Source organism: Otolemur garnettii, unplaced genomic scaffold (genome assembly GCF_000181295.1).
Source record: "Otolemur garnettii isolate 467f Iridium unplaced genomic scaffold, OtoGar3 scaffold00013, whole genome shotgun sequence".
NCBI lineage: Eukaryota > Metazoa > Chordata > Mammalia > Primates > Galagidae > Otolemur > Otolemur garnettii.
In genome coordinates, this window is record NW_003852408.1 from 6331467 (window position 1) to 6339457 (window position 7991).

Consider the following 7991-nt stretch of genomic DNA (forward strand, 5'->3'; position numbering starts at 1 on the left):
CTGGGGCGGTAGCTTCGGGGGCCCTTGAGGCAAAGGGCTGCGGCCAAGTGCAGTAAGGAGGGCTTGTGCGCTCGATCCGTCTTCCAGAGTTCGGTGAAATGAGGATAATAATGTTCCATACTGCCTTAACTAACTAGTGACTGCCTACCATGAGTAAGCCAGCGGCCTGCATTCCAGGGAACCAACCTGGGGACAGTGCACGGGTCCCAGCCACCGCCACGGGCGTGTTTGTCCAGCGCCCTGTCGCTGCTGGCAAACTGTCCTTCGGCGCAGTCCCTGGCTGGTGAGCTGCTCGGTGGAGGGGTCAGATAGTGCCTGTGAAGTGGAAGTTAGAAAGGATAGAGTCCTGCTTTCAAGAGTTCTTTGCAGGCGACGTGAAAGCTGCTAGTGTCACAAAGGAGGCGGCCAGCAAAACAAGGTCACAGGTGTACATTTTACTCCCTAGAGCTTACAACTGAGACTGCACTGCGCAGTCTGCCCATTATAAGGGCTTTTCGGTGTTAGGTATTTCTATCAATATGTCATTTCATGCAATTTTAACCTTTTTAAAATTTTTACTCTGAAATAAGTTTATGTTCAGTCGCAGGCATCAAGTTAAGAAAAATGTTATGCTATATTTCGTATGATTTGAGAAAATGTTCTTCCTATTTCGTATGGAATTTTCTAAAACTAGGGGAAAGATACACTTTTTCCGGGGAGGAGTCCAAACTCAGGTGGTTTTGTGCTCTTTATTTAATACAAATTGTAGTACCTATGTGTAGATAGTCTACCAAAACAAAAACTGGCTAAAGCTGAAGAGTTTTATCTTTTGCCGTTATGTATTCTAAGACCTCTTCATAAGAATGTTTATTTTGAAGTTTGAAATTAAAGTGAAAAGTTGGCTCATACACAGAGGGTTTGTGTGTGTATGTATGCATATATATGCCTTTCAAGCAACAAAGAAGATTCTTAGCAAATTGTGAGTATGTGTTGACCTTTATAAGTTATCCCTTTCTAATAAAAAAATGATATACTGATCAGAAAGATCAGCTGTCCATGAGAAACTGCATTACTGGAAATAGAAAGTCAAACAAAGGGGAAAAAGTGAATTACATATAAAGGATTTTATAGATCTCCCTGGGTGGGAAAAATGTAATTTCTCAAAAGGAAAGGGTCTCATTTATCCTTCTGAACCATGATCCTATGCACCCATTCAATTAATACTAATCTTATCTTCTATTTTTGATCACTCTTTACACCTTCCTATAATTGCATCATTTTTCTTGTCCTTATAATACATTAAATGCAGACGTGATTTTAAGAGAGCCACAAATCAAAGTCTCAGTACAGTAATTTAATAAAAATGTAATTATACCTAGGGATTAAGAATATACTTAGGTAATTATATTGTTTCAAATATTATCAGTGAAAAACTTCATAGACATTTTAGAGGACAAAAAAAAAATCTACCTGTTTAAAATTGACCTCTTTTGTCCTATATGATTTGTTCAGCAGGCTGGAATTTTTTAAGCTTCTACTGAAATTAGCATGTTGTAACATGCTCAAATCCCATATAAATTGGCGAACATCACTTGGATGATAATTGAATATCTTAAAGTAATACATGGGGCATTCAGCATCCTTTCACTGAGTGAAGCTGGAAATACCAAAGTATCAATGCCAATAGAAGTCCTTTAATATAAAAATTACATCATCTTTACATTACCTGTACAATGATGATTTCTAAAAGTTTGTAAGTATGTGTCATAATCATAAGAGGAGGCAGGGCTATGCACATTGTAAACAATATGTGAAACATCTCATGGCCTAAGATACAGTTTTTGATTTTATCTAAGGCTTAATAAGAGAGGCAACAATACCTGTAATTAAGACATCTCACTTAAATGAGTGTTCCTAAAACTTGATGCTTGCATAAAGACAGGAATTACGGTACCAGCCTGTCATATGGTTCACATATCTAGGATTGGAAATGGCGGCAATACAGATAAGTTTCATTCTCAGCTTTCAAAACCGAAGTTGAAGGAGAGACAGCATCAGGAAGCAATACCAGGCAACAAATAATACAACTGGATTATCTTTTTAAGGGAAGGGCTTGTTTTGGTTCTAACTGCTTTCAATATTTATCGTGGTACCCAAAACTGTACCAAAAAACGTGTGCAAACTTAACAAAGTATTGTCTTAGTCCAGAAGAGCTTGCCAGTTAAACAGTTTGAAACTAAGAACTACAAATATGCAAAATTACATCATGTGTTATTGATACCAGACTTTTGATTTTGGATTTCCAGGCTCTTGGTCTTGATGATTTGATGAACGAATCGACGGACCACAAGATGGACAGTAAGTTAGGTTTTATTTAACAGGTATTACAGCTCTTACAAAGAGCCAAACCTTGCAGAGCCGGATAAGATAGGTTTTATACAAGTGTCACAGCTGTTACAAAGAGCCAAACCTCCTTGCAGATCAGGGTATAAGTGTTACAGCTCTTACAAAGAGCCAAACTTCCTTGCAGAGCAGGATGCAAGTGTTACAGCTATTCCTCTTCTGCTCTCTCTCTCCCTTAAAAGTCTGCAGCGATCTGCCCTTAGGCTCTCTACTCAGGGGTTTATATAGGGGCAGTTGTCCAGTGAGCTTTTGGCTCCTGAAAATAGACCAATCAGGAGCAGGTTTTGAAAATGGACCAATCAGGGAGGAAGAGGAGGTGCCAGTGTCTTCCCTACTTGTGTCTAGTCCTTTTTGGCTACTGGAGCCCCCAGTGAGGGGGAGGAAAGCTCTCCCTGCTTGCTCCAGCCTGCTAGTTCCTCTGCTGGCTGCTGCCACCAAGATGGAGGCGGCAAGTCCCCCATCCCCACTCTGCTGAGCTGGCTGGGACGTCACCTGTCCGGTATCATTATGACTATAGTAAGATGAACAATACTTAATAGCAATAGATGATGCAAACAATAACCACTAAGAGTTTAGTGGCTTTACTAACAGCAGATGAAATAGACTTTAAGACAAGAATTATGTCTAGAGACAAAGGGAGATATTCCAAGGTGATAAGAGAGCTGATAAATAAAGAAGATAAAAAAAATATGTATAAGAAAAGAAAATATATAACAATTATGCGTGTGTACACACCTAACAACAGAGCCTTAAATTTATGAAACAAAAATTGATATAATTGGAGAAATAAACGTATAATAGCTTTTGATATTTCAATACCCTTCTCCCAATAATGAATAGAACAACTAATTATTATCCAAGTGAAGTTTGTCAGTTTATATGGGATTTGAGCATGTTACCAACAGGCTCATTTCAGTAGACACTTAGAATTCCCACTGAAGATGGGGAAGCCTTGACCACCACACTCAACCCAACTGATATGTATCAGCTGCTTAATAACAGCAGAATTTATATTCTTTTTAAGAAAAATAGTCCCCAGGGTAGGCCATAAAACAAGTCAGAATAAACTTAAAGGATTGGGATCATATAAAGTCTTTTCTCTGGTTACAATGGGATTAAATTAGGATTGACAATAGAAACTTGGAAATCCTCAAATGTTTGAAAATTAAACTACTTATGGGTCAAATAAGAAGTAACAAAGGAAATTAGAAACTGGAACTGAATGAAAATGAAAACACTGAAGTTTCCTGCAGTCCCAGCTACTTGGGAGGCTGAGGCAAGAGAATTGCTTAAGCTCAAGAGTTTGAGGTTGCAGCACTCTACCAAGGGCAACATAGTGAGACTCTTATCTCAAAAAAATAAAACTAAAAACACTGAAGTTTATGATGTGAGGCTAAAAATAGTGACTGAAGGATATTTACTACTTTAAATGCCTATACACTTTAGAAAAGAAAAACAGTCTAAATTAATAACCCATACTTCCATATTAAAAACTAAAAAATAACAAGCTAAACCTATAGCAAGTAAAAGGGAGGAAATAATTTAAAAATCTATTAAAATAAAAACTTGTCTCTTTGAAAATATCAGTAAAATTAACAAACTTTTATTTGCCTGACCAAAAAAAGCTTCAAATGACCCAAATCAGGAATGGAAGCAAGTACATCATCATTTACCCTACCAAAAGTAAAAGGATTATAAGTTATTTTAAATAACTTTGTCAACAAGATAATGTAGATGAACCTAAAGAATTCTTAGAAAGATATAAATTGCCAAAACTGACTCAAAAAACCAAAGTTTTAAAAGACTTCATTTTAAAGGATTACTGTTTAAAAAAAAAAAAAAGGTACCAAAAACAGTGGCTCAAAACAACATAAATTTATTATCTCACAATTCTAGACGCTGGAAGGCCAAGATTAAATGGTGGCAGGGTGATGCTCCCTCTGAAACCTGTGGGAGAAAATCCTTCCTTGCCCTTACCAGCTCTGGCAGTTTGACAGCAGTCCTTGGCCTTGGTGTCCTTGGCTTGCAGCTGCAGCACTTCACTCCCACCTTCATTGTCACTTCTCTGCTCAGGTTTCTGTCTCTTCTTGAAAGGACGCCAGTCAGGCTGAAGAGCCCAGCCTACTCTAGTATGACTCCATCACAATGAATTATATCTGTAATGACCTTACTTCCAAATAAGAACACATTCTGTGGTACTGGGGGTTAGGATTTCAACATATCTTTCTGGGTGACACACTTCAACCATAAAAGGCCTATTAAGTAAAGAAATTAATGCTTTAAAATCTTCCCACAAAGAAAAGCCTAGGCTAGATGGATTCACTGGTGAGTTCAAGCCAATCTGATATTTAAGAAATTGTGAATTTTTTTTTCTTTTGTGACAGGGTCTCTTTATGTCGCCCTCTGTAGGGTGCAGTGGCATCACAGCTCACAGCAACCTCAAACTCTTGGGCTTAAGCAATTCTTTTGCCTCAGCCTCCCAAGTATCTGGGACTATAGGCGCCCACCATAAGACCCAGCTATTTTTTTTGTTTTAGAGACAGAGTCTCACTCTGTTGCCCTCATTAAAGTATCATGGCGTCACAGCTCACAGCAACCTCCAGCTCTTGGGCTTAGGCAAATCTCTTGCCTCAGCCTCCCGAGTAGCTGGGACTACAGGCACTTGCCACACACTTGGCTATTTTTTGTTACAGTTTGGCCGGGGCTGGGTTTGAACCTGCCACCCTTGTATATGGGGCCATTGTCCTACTCACTGAGGCACAGGTGCTGCCCCACCTGACTATTTATTGCAGTTGTTGTTTCACTGGCCAGGGCCGGGTTCAAACCTGCCAGCCTCAGTGTATGTGGCTGGCACCATAACCACTGTGCTATGGGAGTCGAGGCAGAATCTTGTATGAAGTCTTTCTGAAAATAGATTGGTTCTCAAGTTATTCCATGAGGGTGTTAATACCCTGATTTCAAATCCAAATAAAGACATTACAAGAAAAAACTACTGATTGTTATCACTCATGAATATTCAGAAATTCTCAACAAGGTATAAGGAAACTAAACCCAGCAATACACATGAAGGATGGCCTAATGCACTATGAATGCAAGTTTCATTTTATGTCAGAAAAATCAGTGGTGCATCTGTAGTCCCAGCTACTCAGAAAGCTGAAATAAGAAAATCTCCTGAGCCTGGGAGTTTAATGCTATTGTAAATCATACTTGTAAATAGTTACTGCCCTCCAGCCTGGGCAATGTAGTGAAACCCCCATCTCTTAAAAAAAAAAATCTCTTAATGTACAGCAACATATTCATAGAACAAAAGACAAAAAGCACATAATCTATCTTAGTCTGGTTAGGCTGTATAACAAAAATTCCATAGATTGCATGACTTGTTACAAATTTTTTTCTCACAGTTCTGGTGGCTGAATGGGTCTCAATTGAAGTGACAGATTCAGTGTCTAGTGGGGGTCTTATTTCCTCATATACACCAGCTGAAATTAAAATTTCATCATGAATTTAGGGGGGGACACATTCAGACCATAGCATCATCTCCATAAATGTAGAAAAACATTGTTGTAAATCCAACACATTTATGACAAAAAACTTCCAAGAAGTAAGAATAGAAGGGAGCTTCCTCAAATGAATAAAGGGCATCTATTAAAAATCTACAGTCGATGTCATACTTAAAGGTAAAATGCTGAATGCTTTTCCTATAAGACTGGGAGCAAGGCAAGGATGTCTACTCACCCTACTTCTATTCAACATTGAATTCAACTAGATTTTAGGTAGTGCATTAAAGGAAACAAATGAAATAAAAGGCATCAAATTGAATAGGAAGAAATAAAACTCTTTCTTGACAGATGACTTGATCCTATATGTAGAAAATCTTAAGAAAATGAGTTTAAACATGGTCTCCAGGTATAAAATTGTTTTTCTGAAAATAAAATTAAGAAAATTTCATTTCAGATAGTATCAAAAGAATAAAATATTAAGTAATATTAGGAATTAATGCAATGAAAAATAAGACTTAAATACTGAAAACTAACCTGGCTGAGACAGATTGGCATTCCATATTCATGCCCTGGAAGCCTCAATATTGTTCAAACTGTAGTTCTTAGGGTGACCTGTATTTTCAATGAAACAATCCCTCCAAATTTCAGTAGGCTCTTTTTTTTTTTTTTGGTACAGATTGGCAAGCCATTCTTTATTAATCTAGAATAAAAGATCTAGAATAGTCAAAACAATTTTGGAAAAGAATAAAATTGGAGAAATTATGCTACCAAATTTTAAAATGAACTATGAAGTTGTTGATGTAATAATAGGGTATAGATCAATAGAACAGAATTGAATGGAACCTTCAAAACTGCCAATGTAATCTTTTCAACAAATAGCATTGGGAAAGTTGGATGTCTATATGAGAAAAGACCATTGGACCCGCACAATACACAAAAAATTAACACCAAGTTGATCATAGGCCCAAATGTAACAGCTAAAACTGTCAAATTTCTAGAAGAAAGCACAAGGAAAAAATCTTTGTGACCTTAGGTTAGGGGAAAGAGTTCTACATATGAAACCAAAAGCACAATCTACAGAAGAGACAGTCGATAAACTTCTCAAAATGAAAAATATTTGCTACTTAGAAGACATCATAAAGAAAATGAAAATCACATTACAAGTTAGATGAAAACATTGCACTTTTTATATCCACTAAAGGATTTGCATCTGGAATATTTCTACTCAAGAAGAAAAAGATAAACGATTCAGTTAAAAAGTTGGCAAAATATTTGTATATATTTGCCAAAGAAGATAAATGTATGTGAATAACTAATAAACATATGAAAATATTCTCAATGTCATTAGTCATTAGGTAAATGTAAATTAAAACCACAATGAGATACCATTCCACACCCCCTGAAGTGACTGCAATAAAGTCATTATGGCAATAATTTGAAGAAACTTTGATGCTTATGTATTGCTGGTGTGAATGTTAAATAGTGTGGCCGCTTTGGAAAACAGGAGCTTTCTAGCAAGTTAAATATACATTAACTGTACAACCCCACAATTGCATGGTTAGAAATCAACCCAAGAGAAACATAACATTCACAGAAGACTTGCTTGCCAATCTTATAGCAGTATCATTCATAACTATAAATAATCAAAGGTTTGTTAACAAAGCAATAGAAAAGGAACAAAGTACCAATTCATCCTATAATGTGGATGAACCTCAAAAATAGCATATTAATTGAGAGAAATCAAGCCCAAAAGTCTACATGTTGTGTGAATCCTTTTATAATTTTATATGAAATGTCCAGAAAAGGCAAATTTATAGAAACAAAAAACACATCGGCGTTACCTAGGATTAGGGGTAGGAGCAAGATTAGCTATAAACGGGCATAAAAAAACTTTGGAAAAGATGGAAATGTTGTAAGACTAGCTTGGGATGATGATTGACCAACTCTAAAGTAAAAATCACAGACACACTATACACAGACAATGGGCAGTATTTTGGTATGTGAATTCTAGCTTAAAGCTGTTTAAAGAGAAAAGATGTGGTCACATATGGTCGCTTATATGTAAAGCCTAGTAAAGAGTGACCAGGGCAGTTCTACCCAGAACCAACC